The following is a 17,221-nucleotide window of genomic DNA, read 5'->3' on the forward strand; positions in this document are numbered from 1 at the left end:
TGTGGTCAATTGTAATAGGATTATTCCTCAGGACTGGAAAAAATTGGTAACAGCTATCCTGGAGTCTAGATCACAATTAAAGTGATGACCATGGTTTTAGGAGGAGGGTAAAATGATAGAACACCAATGTAGAACTAGAGGCATGGAAATTTCCCAGGATCAGCTTCTTGGAGAAGATAAATACACTGAAATACAAAGACAATGTTTATATGATAACCAAATCTTAATTCTATGCTGCATGGCAGCCATGAATACATGGGACAGAATTGAGGAAGTAGGAAAAAAAAAAGAATCATTCATAAAAGTTATACAGGGCTCCAGAGAATCCTTCACAGATTTCTTAAGAAAGATGTCTTCAACAGTAAATAGAATGGTACCAAGTTCAGAAGCTAAACAAATAATAATTGAATCTTTGGCTTTTGAGAACAAGAATGCAGCATGCAAAACAATAATCAGGGCATTAAAGGCAAGATCAGCACCCTTTAAGGATTGGATTAGGGACACAATTAATATGGAGTCTCATGACCATGATGATATGTGGATAGGAGAAGTTATATCAAAAGCTTTGAGGGAAGATGTTAGATGTTTTGGTTGAGGTAAACAAGATCATTTGAAAGGGAGTAAAAATAGGGAGTTCCTAGAAAGAATGTTTATTCAAGGAACAATGGCAACAGAATGTCCCCTACTTCTGGATTATGAAGAAGGTGTGGTAAGTGTAAACATTGGACCAATGAATACAGATCAACAAGGGACAGACAAGTCAATCCTTTGCCTCTATCCTCAGGAAATGGTCAGAGGGTCCTCACACAGGGTCCTACAACAAACTCAGTTCAGACCTTTCCTACTATCATAGAAGAAACCCCTTCTCAGCGGAATTAAATAACCAAATGCCTATAGTAATAAACCAGGCTGATCAGGGGGATGGAACAGCTGTAGCAGAGAAAGTAGAAAATGTCAGGTGGTGGTGGCAGTGCACGCCTTTAATTCCAGGACTTGGGAGGCAGAGGCAGTTGGATCTCTGTGAGTTCAAGGACAGCCTGGGCTACAGAGTGAGTTCCAGGATAGGCTCCTAAGCTATGAAGAGAAACCTTGTCTCAAAAAAGAAAAAAAAAAAATCCAGAAGAAACCATAGAGTGATTTTTTGGGCAAAATCCTATAAATGAACAAAGACCAAAATTAAAAATACTAATAAATGACATTTTCTTGGAAGGTTTAGTAACATAGGTGCAGAAGTAACAATAATTACACCACAGTAACTTACAACAATTTTTAAGTATATCTGGCCAAGTTGACATATAAAACCAATTGTAACATGTGAGGCTATCTTCTCCACTTGACTTGAAATTATTTCTTTAGTGACTTAGCCTGTGTTAAAAAATGAGATTTGGGGTTCAGTACAGAAATGTTGAATAGAATAAAATCTATAATACTAATTTTATGTGTTTATAAATCTGTTTGTATTTTGATCATTTAAATATTAAGCATTCATTTGATAAAGCTTGACTTATTGGAGAAAATAGCAATGAGCATCTAAACAAAAGGTGTGTATAAATTGCATTATATTTATCTTGAAAATGTTTAGCCAATCCCAACAGATACATATTCAGCACAACTTCTAAGGTACAAGGAATGTCACAGAAAAGGAGCAGAAAAATTGTAAGAGCTACAAGACCAGGAAGTCTACACTCAGATTGTGTGTCATAGAAATGGATGCCTAAATTAGACCAGAAAATAATAATATCAATAGATATGCTAATTCTAAAAGTGGAAAATCTGACAAAGTTCTACCCTAGACACAAAACTATTGACAATTAATTGCTCCCAAGAGAGACAGAATTAGCATTTCCCGGGGATAAGCTTACTGATTAGCTATCTAATACAAAGTGGTAAACCCTGAAATCATATGCAAACAAATCATAAAAACAGTCCTAGTAGGATATATAATGTATACATGTTGTAGAATGTTACTCTAGCTATGTAAAAATGTATCAGTTTTGTTTCTGTTGCATTTGTTTAACTCGGTAAAGATGTATTGTTGTTTGACCTTGCCAGCTGAAGGTACCTAATTTGTCTAATAAAAACCTGAATGGCCAATAGCTAGACAATAGAGAGATAGGTGAGGCTGGCATGCAGAAGCAGTAAGTCAGAGGAGGAATCCAGGCTCAAGAGAACAGAGAAGAGAGAGAGAGAATGAGGGAGAAGGAGAATAATATGCCTGGCATTAGCCAAGCAACCATCAGCCAGCCAGATATGTAGTAGGACATATAGAATGAAAGAAAAGTAAAAAGCCACAAAGTAAAATATGGATGAAGAGAACAAAATAATTATAGTTAAAATAAGCTAGCCAGAAACAAGCCTAAAATTGCCATGGCATATCTATCTGTACACTGTGAATATGTGTTTCTCTGATTGCTTAATAAATAAAGCTGCATTGGCCTGTGCAGGATGGAGCCAGGCTGAAAAATCCAAGGGAGATAGTGAAAGGCAAAAGGAGAGGCAGGAGAGATGCCATCCTGCCATCCAGGATGGCACACAGGTAAAGCCACCGAACATGTGGTGACACATAGATTAATAGATATGGGCTGAGTTTAGTTGGAAGAGCTAGCTGGCAAGAAGCTTGAGCCATAGGCCCTGGACATACAATTTATAATTACTATAAGCCTCTGTGTGTTTATTTGGGTCTGAGCGGCTGAGGGACTGGCAGGACACAGGAAAACTTCTGACTAGGTAAAATAAGGTTGAGAATTTATAACTAATAATAAGTCTCTATGTCATGACTTGGGAGCTGGTTGGTGGCTCAAAAGAAAATCTGCTATATGTACATGTGTATATGACAATAATAGACAAAGAAAAAACAAGCTATCAAATGGAGAGGGAGATTTAAGAGCAGCAAGTAAGGAATTTGAGGGAAAGGGGGAGATTTTGGAGGAAGGAAAGGGAAGGGGAACATGATGTAATTATAGTTTAAGTCTGATATATTGAACTCTCAGACAGTGACCTGATTAACAAATCTTCAAAACTTCACAATCATTACTGCTTTTTCTTTTGTTTGCCTTATATATCCCTTTGCTCAAAACCATCTCTGTGGTAAAAATTTATCAATGTTTTATACATACAGTATATATATAAGAATCTAGTTAATCATTCTTTCTTGTAATTAAATATTTTTCTATGTAACTTTTAACTATTCTCCTAACACTTATAGTAAGTTACATGCTTTTTGTCATAGAAGAGTAAGTTTTCCCTTTAAAAATATTTTTTAGTATTCTGTTGTTTGATTCAAATGAAGTTAAATAAAGTGATTTTACTCTTTGAAATCAATATTTATGTATAAATTCATTCTTTTACATGTAAGTAAAAAGATAGAAATATAATTTAATGTCATATGCACATAAAATTGAATCCTTATTATTATAAATTTAATTGCTTAAACATGAAAGAAATATTCAAAACACTTGAAATTAGTAAAATTCTGTTAGTCTATACATCTTTTCTTTTTCTCAATTCTTTTATTTTTGAAATTATAGTTACATCATTTTCCCACCCTTTTCTTCCTGCAAAAGCTCCCAACACTCCTTGCTCCATTTCAGCTACATGTTTTTCTTTTTCTTTAATTGTTAGTGTATACATATGTGTATATACATATATATTCCTAAATATAGCCTGCTGTGCTGGCTAGCTTTTATTAACTTGATACAAGATATAGTTATAGGAGAGGAAAGAACTTCAGTAAAGAAAATGCATTCATAAGACTGGAATGTGGGAGATCCTGTGGAGCATTTTCTTAATTAGTGATTTATGGAGAGGGAATCATCCCACTGTGGGTAGTGTCACTCCTAGCGGGGTGATCTTGGGTTTTATAAGAAAGCTAGATGAGTAATCCATGAGAACAAAACCAGTAAGCAGCACCCCTCATAGATTCTTAGTCAGCTACTTCCTCTTGGTTCTTTCCTGTTGGAATTCCTTTCCTGAATCTTCAATGATGAATAGTGATGCGGAAGCATAAGCCAAATAAACCTCTTTCTACCCAACTAGTTTTGGTCATGGTATTTCATCAAAAAATTGTAACTTTAACTACTAGAAACTGGTACAGGGAATGGGGCATCACTATGACAGAACTGATCATGTTGTTTTTGGAAAGACTGTGAGAGGACATTAGAACTTTGGACTAGAAAAGCCAGTGAAAGTTGACAGCTGAGAGAGCTGTTCTGGAGGTGTTTGGAAGACAAAAATGTTGAGAGCAATTCAAACAATGGAGGTCAGACTTGTGTAGTTTCAAAGAGAAACACAGACTCTACTGGGCCATTATTGTGAATAATCTGTGTTGTTTGATCAGCTGGGCCTAAAGAACCAGCCATGATTCATGGGAGACTACCATCACCAAAAAAAACCCTTTGCTTTACTGGGACAATTGCCACTGGTTAGCTGGGTGCTGAAAAATCAGTGGTAATTAAGATGAAATCAGCATCATTGAGGTGAAGTCTGGGAAGTTTTTTCTCAGAGTCTTAACACAGAAGCTGTGTTCTGGAGGCAGCCAGTATTGCACCTTCTGCTGCTGCCAGACTTGGTAGTCTAAGAGTCCCCCAAGTAGTACTGGTGTTGAAAGCACAAAGGGATCATAGAGAGCAGCTGGTGCTTGGCCCTGTGTGGTAGGACTGCAATCCCTGAAGAGCTCCCAGGAGAATCTATTGTTCAAAGTGTAGCCCAGGTGGAGCAAGGGACCCCAACATTTTAGAGATGCCAGTAGCAAATGATGACCACTAGGAAGAGTATCAGCTGTGGAATGGAGCCAATCTGAACTTAAGAAACAATCTATGAGGTTGAAGAGCACAGAGCAAGAAAAGTGCCCCAAGCTCTTTGAAGGATGCCAGAAATCATGAGTGAATATCTGAGATATTGGACACTGAGTCATTTGCACTCTTAGAATTTGGTTTTGTTTTGTTCAGATTGTGACTGTGCCCTGGTTCTTTACCCTTAAAATAAGAATGTATTTAATTTATTTTTTATTTTATAGGAGCCAACAGTTGAGAAACTTTAAACTTTTATTTTTATATTTATTTTTTATTTTATTTTATAATTAATTTAATTTCACATTGCAGCCATGGATTCCCCTGTCCTCCCTCCTGTCACCCCCAGACTTCCCCTCCAATCCACCTCCCATTCCCACCTCCTCAAGGGCAAGGTCTCCCCTGGGGAGTCAGCTCACCCTGGTAGATTCAGTTGAGGCATGTCCAGTCCCCTCCTCCCTACACCAAGGCTGAGCAAAATGCCTCAGTAAGGGCCCTCGGTTCCAAAAAGCCAGCTCATGAACTAAGGACAGGTCCCAGTCCCACTACCTGGGGGCCTCCTAAATAGTTCAAGCTAATCAACTATCTCACTTATCCAGAGGGCCTGATCCAGTTCCATGGGTGCTACTCAGCTATTGGTTCATAGTTCATGTGTTTCCACTAGTTTGGATATTTGTCCCTGTGCTTTTTCCAATAAGGGTCTCAATATCTCTTGCTCATACAATCCCTCCTCTCTTTCACCAATTGGACTCCGGGAGCTCCACGTGGGACTTAGCTGTGAATCTCTACATCTGCTTCCATCAGTCACTGGATGAAAGTTCTATCATGACAGGATGTTCAGCCATCCAATCACCAGAGTAGGTCAGCTCAGGCACTCTCAATCATTGCCAGTAGTCTACAGTGGAGGTATCCTTGTGGATTTCTAGGGACCACTCTAGCACTTTGCTTCTTCCTATTCCCATGGGGTCTTCATTTATCATGGTATCTCTTATCTTGTTCTCCCACTCTGTTCCTGATCTAGCTTGTACCTCCCTCTCCCCTAAGCTCTCTTTCCCTTGACTCTTGCCCTCCATTCTCAACAGAAGAAGCTCAAATTGCTGAAAAACATGTAAGGAATTGCTCAATATCCTTAATCATCAGGGAAATGCAAATCAAAACAACTCTGAAATACCATCTTACACCCCTCAGAATGTCCAAGATAAAAAACACTGAAGAGAGCTTAAGTTGGAGTGGATGTGGAGCAAGGGGAACACTCCTACACTGTTTGTGGGAAAGCAAACTTGTACAACCACTTTAGAAATCAATATGGCACTTAGAAAATTAGGAATCAATCTCCCTCAAGACCCAGCAATACCACTCTTGGGCATATACCCAAGGAATGCTCAATCATACCACAAGGACGCATGATCAACTATGTTCATAGTGGCATTATTTGTGTTATCCAGAACCTAAAAACAACCTGGATGCTCTTCAACTGAAGAACAGACAAGTAAAATGTGGTACATATACACAATGGAGTACTACTCAGGAGAGAAAATTAATGACATCATGAGGGTTGCAGGCAAATGGATGGAACTAGAAAAAATCATCCTGAGTGAGGTAACCCATATTTGGAAAGACGAACATGGTATATACTCACTCATAAGTGGATACTAGATGTAAAGCAAAGGATAAGCAGACTGAAACTCACAAGTCCAGGGAGGCTACCTAGTAAATAAGACCCTAAGAAAGACACAGGGATCACCCAGTGACAGAGAAATGAATGAGATCTACATGAGCAAACTTTAAACTTAAAAAGGGACATTTTTGGAGTTTTACAGAGACATTGTTTGTAAAAGATACTGGGTATTTTTAAAGAGACTGAATTTTTAATTATTTGGATATTTAAAGGCTGTGAGACTTTTTAAGTTTGTAGATGTTTTACTAATGTGTGATCTTGAGGATGAACAATATAGTTAACATTGTATATTAGCAGTGACATGGTTTTGTGTCAGGTTGACAATGTGGGGTATTTATGGTCCCATCTAGTTTTATGTCAATTTGACACAAGCTACAGTCACCTCAGTGGAGGGAACCTGGATTAAGAAAGGGCCTGCAGAAGATCATGGCCAACCAAATATACTAAGTAGGGCTCATCTGGGCTCACAGAGACTGAAACAGCAAACATGTCGTCTGTAAGGGTCTGCATTGGATCCTCTGCACATATGTTATGATTATTTGCCTGGTTTTCTTTTTTTTTTTTTTTTGGCGGGGAGGAATCCTTACAGTGGGAACAGGTTTATATGTTTATTTTGGATTCTTGGGACTGTTCTTGGGACTATTTCTCCTATTGTATTGCCTTGTCCAACCTTTATAGAAGGGCTTTTGACTTCTCATATGGTATCTTGTTTTGTCCTGTTTGGCTGTGGTCTCCTGGAGGCCTGTTCTTTTCTGAAGAGGAAACTGAGTTGGACTGGATCTATGGGAGAGGTGAGGTGGTGTGGGACCTGGGAGGAATAGAAGGAAAAGCAAATGTGGTTGTGATACATTGTGTTCAATAAATATATGAAAAGGAATAAATTATAATAACATATGTATGGAAATACACATGACATCTGCTACTTAATATACTAAGTTAATGAAAAAGAATAGTTATAGCCCCCTTCCAAAAAATAAAAGGCTTTCAAATATTGGGCAGAGCAAATATCATAGAGCAATTTCTTTTTTAAACATAAATTCTTTTAAATTCTTTATTGATTCACATTATGTAAATCCCATTTCTACCAATTTCCCAATCTCCCCATATCTGCCCTTCCTTGCAGCATTCCCCTAAAAGAAAATTTAAAAACAATAAAAACCTAACCAAACCAAACAAACAAAAGCCATCCTCACTTTGCTTTCTTTACCTGCTTTTCCAACACCTCTTTATTCATGTTAGTGTCATTGGGAGCTGGGATATACCCTTTTGTCCAGTCAGCTTTACTTGTAAATGTTCATTGCAATAAGTTGTTGATCAGACTCAAAGCCTCTGGTTTCTGGTACACCATTATCACTGGACCCTCATTGAAACTCCTCTCAGATATCTTCAAACATCCCAGTGTCATGAATAGCCTACAGGTATTGCTCCACAGAATTAGTCTATTCACAAGCTCCAGCAGGTCATAGATGGGGTAGATGTTAATGTGTGGCAAACCAGGTCTCTGGATGTGAACCTGGGTGGTAACCGAGCTTGTCAGTTCCAGCCAATTAGTGATTGGTGGTGGAGGATGAGCTTATTGTGGGTGTGACACCCTTGGACTGATAGTAATGGATTCTTTAAGAAAGCAGACTGAGCAAGCTATGAGGAGTAAGCCAGTAAGCAGCATTCCTCCATGGCCTCTTCTTCAGATCCTGACTCTAAGTTCCTTCCCTGTTTGACTTCCTGTCCTGATGTCCTTCAATTATTCATAGTGATGTGGAAGCCCTTTAAGTCAATTAAATAGTTTCCTCCCCAGGGTGCTTCAGGCACTGGTAACCACAACTAAGAACCCCATTGCATTTAGTTTCCTGAAGTTATAGCATTTTCTAGATTTAGATATTCATATATTTTCTACACTAGGGTAAAATACCAGGTGGTAGATTTGTTGATTCTCTAGGACAAAGTAATTATATTACAGAAATAAGCCTCTATTTAGCTTTAGCCTCTCTATATAAAATATATGAATATGTATGTTTGTATAACTGTTTATTTGTAATATATGTTATATGTATAATGTATGTATACCCTACTATAGTTAAATTTTTAAACTCATATTTTAACTTAACATCACAAGACTGACAGTCTACTAGAAGATCATGAACTAAGTAAATTAGCATGAATACTTGAAAGAAATAATACATATTTATAGTTTCTTATAAGATGTTGCATAATTTGATGTTTTTTATCAAAAAGGTATAGTTATTATCATGAAATTTTAAGCAATATTGAATAGTGGAACTATTAAAAATGATGTTGAAATGGAAGTTAGAAAAATAGCAGAGAAGGGTTGGGGATTTAGCTCAGTGGTAGAGCACTTGCCTAGCAAGTACAAGACCCTGGGTTCAGTCCTACAAAAAAAGAAAAGAAAAGAAAAATAGCAGAGAAAGGTACTCCAAGTTCTTATACAGCCACATAATATTTTTTTAATTTTACACATCAGCCATGGGTTCCCCTGTCCTCCTCCTCCCATCCCCGCTCCCACATCCCCCCACCTCCTCCAGGGCCAAGACTCCCCTGGGGATTCATTTAAACCTGGTGGATTCAGTACAGGCAGGTCCAGTTCCCTCCTTCCAGGCTGAGCAAAGTGTCCCTGTGTAAGCTCAAGGTTCCAAACAGCCAGCTCATGCACTAAGGACAGGTCCTGGTCATACAGCCTGGGTGCCTCCCAAACAGTTCAAGCTATTCAATTGTCTCACTTATCCAGAGGGCCTGATCCAGTTGGGGGCTCCACAGCCTTTGGTTCATAATTCATTCGCTTCCATTCATTTGGCTATTTGACCCTGTGTTTTTCCAATCTTGGTCTCAACAATTCACACTCTTACAGTCCCTCCTCTTTCTCGACAATTGGACTCCTAGAGCTCCACCTGGGGCCTGGCTGAGGATCTCTGCATCCACTTCCATCAGTTATTGGATGAGAGTTCCAGCACGACTGTGAGGGTGTTTGGCCATCTGATCACCAGACTAGGTGAGATCAAGCTTTCTCTCGACCATTGCCAGCAGTCTACAGAGGATGTATCATTGTGGATTTCTGGGGACATCTCCAGCACTCTGCCTATTCCTGTTCTCATGTGGTCATCATTTATCATGGTCTGTTATTCCTTCTTCTCCCTTTCTGTTCCAGGGAGGCTACCTAGAAAACGGGACCCTAGGAAAGACACAGGGATCGCCCAATGACAGAGAAATGGATCAGATCTACAACCTGGACGACAGTAGGAGTAATGAAGGGCAAGGTTTGAGGGAAAGGAAGCTTAAAGGAGCAGGAGATCTCAGCTGGATCAAGAACAGAAAGGGAAAACAAGGAATAACAGAATTTTTTTAAAAAAGAATATATGTTGCAAGCTTAGCAAAAAAGGATAGCAATAAAAAAATTTCATAAAAGCTGTCTTCATAAAGGTAAAGCTTTTTGTGTCATTTTAACTCACCATTAAACAAACTCTTACATATATTGAACAGTAGTTCCCAATTCCACTGTTTAAACAAGGAAAAATTGACATAACAAAATGTACAATATTATGTGTGCAGAATTCGTATGTTTTAGGTTAACAAAAGAACTGTCTCACTCATACCTGTCATATGTAACCTAGAAATGTGGTAACGATTTTCACAAAAGTTCCAGGAGATTAGAAATCAATATGTAACTATACCAGAGATTCTATAGCATATCAGGTATAAAGAAGAAGCTGAGTGGGAATTTCTGGAAAATAGGATACTTAAAAACACAATTTTATGGGGAAGTTTAGAATAATATGAATAGATGATTGAACAGATTATAATCTGTTCATAATAACAAATATTAAGAAAAGTTTGGAGAATACTGTAAGCTTTAAAAATTAGGATAATATGTAGGCTTAGAATAAGCATAAATAGTTGGCACCTGACTTTGTTAGTCTAGAACAATCCAACAGAACAGACTTTTATTCCACTTTTTGTTCTGTTAAGGTGAGCATTTGAGTGTTATTTCTTATCCTCTTACCTTCTTGCACTCAAGCCATTGGTAAAACATTAACTGAATATTTACTGTTGAAATTCTTTGGATATATGTGGCAAGGAATTATCTTTGCAAAAATACATTTGGAAAAGTCTCCAAAGAAATACACTACTATGGCTTATGATAATCAAACAAACAATACCCAAACAGGCCAAATAGCAGATCCTGAAGAATGAGTAAAATAGGATTTCTGCATCTACTACAATATAATAAATTCTCAAATTTTGAAGAAGGAATCCTTAGCCATGCAAAGAAGTGAGAAATTGCTCAAAGAAACAAAAGTGAATTGATAGAAACTGTCCACAAAAGCTTCCAAATACATAATTTAATACCTAAAGTTTAAAACAACTGTAAATGAATTAAAAGAGCTGAAAATAATATGCACAAATAACTAAAATAAATTAAGAACACAATTAGAATATCAAAAAGAAAATAGAACATATAACAATGAAACAGAAGTTTGAGACCTCAAAAGTATAATAAATAAAACTAAAATTTTATTAGAAGCTTTCAAAAGCTTATTTTAGCAGAAAAAAGAAAAATAATTTAACTAGCAAGAACTAGTCAAATTATCAAAGAAATTGTAAAAATAGGCTATAAAAAAGAACAAACATGAAATCTTGAAAAAATTATATCAAAGTTCCCACATATGAGACAATCCAGAGATCTACAAATGCTAAAGATTAAGGGCCGTGAGTATAATAAAACCAAAAGAGATCTGTACTAACTGCCAAAAATCAAAGAAAACAAGAGAATATTGAAAAAATGAAAGAAACATGACACGTTACTGTGGTAGGTATTGTGTTCCCTGAAATATTGTATGTTCCCCAAAATAAACTTATCTGGGGTCAGAGAACAGACAGCCACTAGATACAGAGCCACAAATGGTGGCTAGAAAATGAGAAAAGCAAGCCATAGCAGAAGTTAGGTGGTGGTGGTACATGCCTTTAATCCCAGCACTTGGGAGGCAGAGCTAGTGGGATCTCTGAGTTCAAGGCCACTTTAGAAAACAGCTAAGCATGGTGACCCATGCCTTTAATCCCAGAAACCCAACCTTTAATCCCAGGGAGTGATAACAGAAAGCAGAAAGGTATATAAGGTCTGAGGACCAGAAACTAAAGAGAAAAGCATGTAGGAGTAAAGCATGTAGTTAGTTAAGCATTTGGTTGGTTAAGCATTCAGGCTTTAGAGCAGCACAGTTCAGCTGAAATTCATGTGGAGGAGGACTCATAAGCTTCCAGCCTGAGGAAACAGGACCACCTGAGGAACTGGCGAGGTGAGGAAACTGTGGCTTGTTCTGCTTCTCTGATCTTCCAGCATTCACCCCAATAACTGGCCTCAGGTTTGATTTCATTAATAAGAACTTTTAAGATTCATGTTACATCTGGCACCCAACGGATTCATGTTACACATTACATATCAAGATTCCTCAGTAGAATATATCTGACTTTTGCTGGTATACAGGCTTACAGAAAGTCTATATAATTAGTGTCAGAAATCATGCAGATCACAATGGTAGAATGTACTTAGTATTAAATATATTACTGCATCTGTATTAGTCTTTAAATGATCAAATACTAAATCACAAGCAAGAATTCAATACATAGCAAAACCTCTCTAAAAAATCACAGAGAAAGCTGAGGGAATAGCTCATTGGAACAGTGCCTAAACACTACACACAAAGCCCTGGGCTTAATAACTAATACTTTCCAAAGTAGAAAGATGCATATAAAATAATAAATATATGATAGAATAATACATTTCCATTTTTAAAACAAAAGCCATAGAAATTGGTTGTCATTATCCCTTCCCTTCCCCATAAACAACTATAGGAAGTGATTCAAATAAAATAAAGGCACTAGACAATAGCTTGAGCCATATTAAAGTACATAAATTTCTGCTTGTGTTTATACAAGGTCAAATCTAATTGCTACTATTACAGCCATGCTAGATTGAACATAAATAACATCTTATTTTCCCCATGACTAAGAATTAGACTTAAAAATAATTACAAATTCATTGGTAACAGAGTTTGTGAAGGTGTAATCTGTGGCATCAATAACATAAACTGGATACATTTATGATCAAAATTTTAGTGTTGAAAATGATGGGATTTATCAAATTTTTATACTCACATAGTATTGTATTTTTCTCATTTTTACTTCCACATGATCTTGCTTCATGCCCCTCCTCTATTCTGACTTAACCCATTCCTTACCTTAAGTTTTTTTATGTGTATAAATGTATGTGTGTTTCTAAATCTAAATCTACATTCTATATATGACAAAATACATGAACTATGAATTCCTTTCTTCCAAATTATTATTCTTACTTCCACTTTCCTTAAGACTCATCTCCCAATCACAAAGTACAGCTATGTGGGTGCTGGGAATCAAATTTATGCCCTCAGTAAATTAGCTAATGTCCTTAAACTCCGAACTTCCACAAAATAAATCTTTATAAAATTGAAAAAACTCTTATTTTCTGATCATAATGGAATAAAACCAGAGATTAGCAAAAGTATAAAAAAAGAAATGTTGCATATATGTAGAAACTAAATAGGAGTCTTGCAAACTGAATAAACCCAAAAGGAGCATCCAGAGGAGAAATTGCCTCCTAGAGATAGATTTACAACTTGTCAGATGACCTTTAAGAAGAGACTGACCTTACAGGAGAGATATGAAGTTCAGATAATGTGTATGGTTGATAAATTTTGCATCCCTGTAGTTAGAGTTTTCTGGATGTTGGATTATCTGGGCCATGGTGTCATTGGAGACCTTTCAGGTGGTCTTGGCTGATCAAACCTGTTGTATCTTAATCTGGAACAAATTCACAGCCTCTGGCTTTCTGTGGAAACAAAAGCAGAGACTCTTTTCCAAAGCAACATATACTTATATCCAAATTTTGAAGTCAAGGTACCTTTAAAATTTACATATTTGTTTAACTCAACAGCTTTTACGATCAAATCTTTTTCTGCAGTTAAAAATCCCAAAGAAAACACAAACCAGATTCTCTGTGTAATATCCATCTTTGTAAGACTGAAACTCTGCTGTGGCTGCTGGCTCCACCCATCTCAGCTTCCCAAAGTGGCCATGGTACAGTTTACCACCAGCTCTGGGTCTGGAGCCATGTGTACCATCAACTATCAGAAGCAGTTCTATCAAAACTGTGCATAGCCCAGAAACTTTTTTTAAAAACTGGCAAAGGCTAAAACCACCATGCAGCAGAGTAAAGTGCAGCTTGTAGATTCCTCATTCCCACCACACTGCAGGTCAGATGCACATGCCAGGAACCTGCCATAGTATCTCAAACTGGCAGGCTGCTGCTAACTTGAGACATACAACTAGGAAGCTGTTTTTAGCTCAGTTTTAGAATCTTTTTTGTCAGGCTTTAGGTGGAAACTCTTGCCAATATGTTGGGCGCCATTTGTAGTTAGAGTTTTCTTGCCTGGCCCACAGTCAGGATAAATCTCTCTCACCCGCCAGTCTCACAGTCACTCAGACCCAAGCAAGTAAACACACAGAAACTTACATTGTTTAGAAACTGTATGGTCATGTTAGGCTTCTTGTTATCTACTTCTTCTGTCTTAAATTAACCCATTTCTATTAATCTATACTTTGCCATGTGGCCTGTGGCTTACTGGTGTCTTTACATGTTGCTTGTTATGGCGGTGGCTGGCAGTCTCTCTCTTTGCCTTCCATTTCCCAGAATTCTCTTCTCTGCTTGTCCCACCTATACTTCCTGCCTGGCTACTGGCCAATCAGCATTTTATTTATACAGAGTGATATCCACAGCACATCCCAATAAACTTATCTGGGGTCAGAGAACAGAACAGCCACTATACTAAACATAGAGGTTAGACAGTGATAGCACATGCCTTTAATCCTAGCATCATGGAGGCAGAGATCCATCTGCATCTCTGTGCGTTCAAGGCTACACTGAAAACAGCCAGGTAGGGTGACATCTGCCTTTAATCCCAGCTCTTGAGATCTCATGTCTTGCTTGGAAAAAACACAAGCCTTTAATCCTAGGAAGTGATGGCAGGAAGGAGAAAGGTATATAAGGCATGATGACCAGGAACTAGAGGCTTTTTAAGCTATTAAGCTTTTAGAAGCAATTCAGCTGAGTTCCATTTGGGTGAGGACACAGAGGCTTCCAGCTTGAGGAAACAAGATCAGCTGAGAAGTTGGTGAGGTGACATTGGCTGTGACTTGTATCTCTGATCTTTCAGAATTCACCTCAATAACTGGCTCTGGGTTCGTTTTTATTTATAAGACATTTTAAAATTTGTGTTACAAACTTGAGCAAGGGTCTACTCCTTGCTAGACTGTTCCCTTATACATATCTTTTGTTTTCACAGTAGTACACTGACTGTAGAAAGCAACATGGTAATATTATTCAACAAACTTATTGATATTTTTATTAAATACAAATCCCATTATTATAATTAACGCACAAATCAAAACACTATGCAGCTAGAATAAGATAACCACCACACAAACAGGAGTTCCATTTTTATGCATATACTCAAAGTTTTCATTTACAGATATGTATGTTTTGGTAAATGTTCATGTACGTGGTGACACGTATCTGCATCTCTCGCTCCATATGTGTGTGTGTGTGTGTGTGTGTGTGTGTGTGTGTGTGTGTGTGTGTGGCGGGGTTCATGCACATGTGTAGAACCCAGAGAACAAGGTCAGGTGTCATCTTCAGTTGCTCCATCCACTTCCTTTCAGACAGGATATCTCATTGTGCTCCTAGAGCTCACCAATTAGACTAGACTGGCTGCCCATGGAGCTTCAGTGATCCCCTCTCTCTTCCTCACCAGAAATGGACTTACACATCCAGAATTTTTTCACTGGTTCTAGAAGATGAATTAAGGTTCTCATGCTTGCAACTTGTCTTACATTTTCTATTGCTGTAAAGAGACACCATGATCACTACATATCTTATAAAGTAAAACATTTCATTGAGGTGGTAGATTACAGTTTCAAAGGTTCAGACCATTATCAACATGGTAGAACATGGCAGCATGCAGGCAGACATGGTCCTGGAGATGGAGCTGAGAGTTTTATATCTGGATAGGTGAGCAACAGAAAGTGAACTTAGTCACTGTGTAGAACCCTGAGCATAGGAAACCTCAAAGCCTATCTCCATAGTGACACACTTCCTCCAACAATGCCACATCCACTCCAACAAAGCCATACCTCCTAATAGAGCCACTCCCTTTCAGGACTATTTTCTTTAAAACCATCACACAAGTCAATCACTTTGGCAATTGAGTCCTCTGCTTCTCCAACCATTATATTTGAGTTTTTAAACTAAACGTTTTAATATAAACATATACAATAATTTTCATAATAGCATTATTTATAATAGCCAAAAGAAGAAAACAGACCAAATATCCATAAACCAACAAATGTGATTAATAAGTAGTGATGACTATACAATACTACTGATATAACACCATTGAATTATAATTTTAAATATATGATAAGGTTTTGGAAAAATGACATGGAAATTAGATTAACAAGATATATTAAATTAAATTCCACTATTCTCATTAGAACTATGAACTGTATTTCCCTCTTTGGCTAATGAGCTACAGAAAGAATAGAATTTAAGAAATTAGAATTTCTCTGGGACACTCCTGCTGAAAGAAGAAATAGCTAAAGCTCTGGGGACTACCAGAAGAGAATTTTTTCTGATGTTTATATGTGTGCAAATTTCTTATATTCTATCAGTGTGTTAACTTTTCATTTATTGTTTTGTATTGGCTTTTAGCATATTATTAGCATATTATGATAAAACTGCCTATTCAATATTTTACATTTACTCTAGTCTCATTGGTACTTTTAAAATGGCTTAGCTATTGTATAATTTTAGTATGCTTTTATTAGGTCTTAGTATATTTCTTAAATGATTTTTCATTTTCAAGTATGTTTTGATTATTCTTTTTCTTATATATTAATTTGGATGAATTTCAGAGTGATATTGCAAAAGTGGAAAAAGAAATACCCTGAGGATTTCAATTAATGTAGTTTAAATGCTTCTAAGTATTTTGGAAATAGTTGTTAACTTTTGTCTCTCTTTTCTATTTTTACTGTTAACATAAATTCAACAGTTTAGAACAATATAAAAATTCTATCTTGTGGTTTTATTGATCAGAAGTCTGAACACTTGTTTATTAGATTAAGACTGAGTTCCAGTAGGGTTGTGTCCTTTCTGAATACTCACGGAAAAGATTCATTTCCAGGCAAATTCATTTGCATTCTTGGCAGATTTCTACCCTCTTGTTTTGGAATTGAATTTCCATTTTCTTGAAGTTGCATGCTGGGGAATAGCCCCAGCTTCCAAAAGCTGATACATTCCTTGGCCTGTGGACCCCTGCCTTCATTTCACAGCCAGCAATTCTAGATTGAGTCCTTACCAGTTAGATTTATGTGTTCCTTTATGTCTGCCTTTCTTATTTGATTTAAGAGCTCTTGTGATTATGCTATGCATTTAAACTATGAACCCAGATAATCTCTTATAATCTCTCATTTAAGGTCAGATTATCAGAAACCATATTTCTCTTCACAGCTAATATTTTCTTTTTACTATGCAAGGTAATATACTCACAAGGTGTTTTAATATGTTCATTAAAGGGACTGGACTTTTTTCTGCCTACCATGGGTTTATACTATTCTTCCCTATAGAAATCAGTTCATCATATACTTAAATACAATT

This window comes from Onychomys torridus, chromosome X (genome assembly GCF_903995425.1).
Source record: "Onychomys torridus chromosome X, mOncTor1.1, whole genome shotgun sequence".
Taxonomy (NCBI): Eukaryota; Metazoa; Chordata; class Mammalia; order Rodentia; family Cricetidae; genus Onychomys; species Onychomys torridus.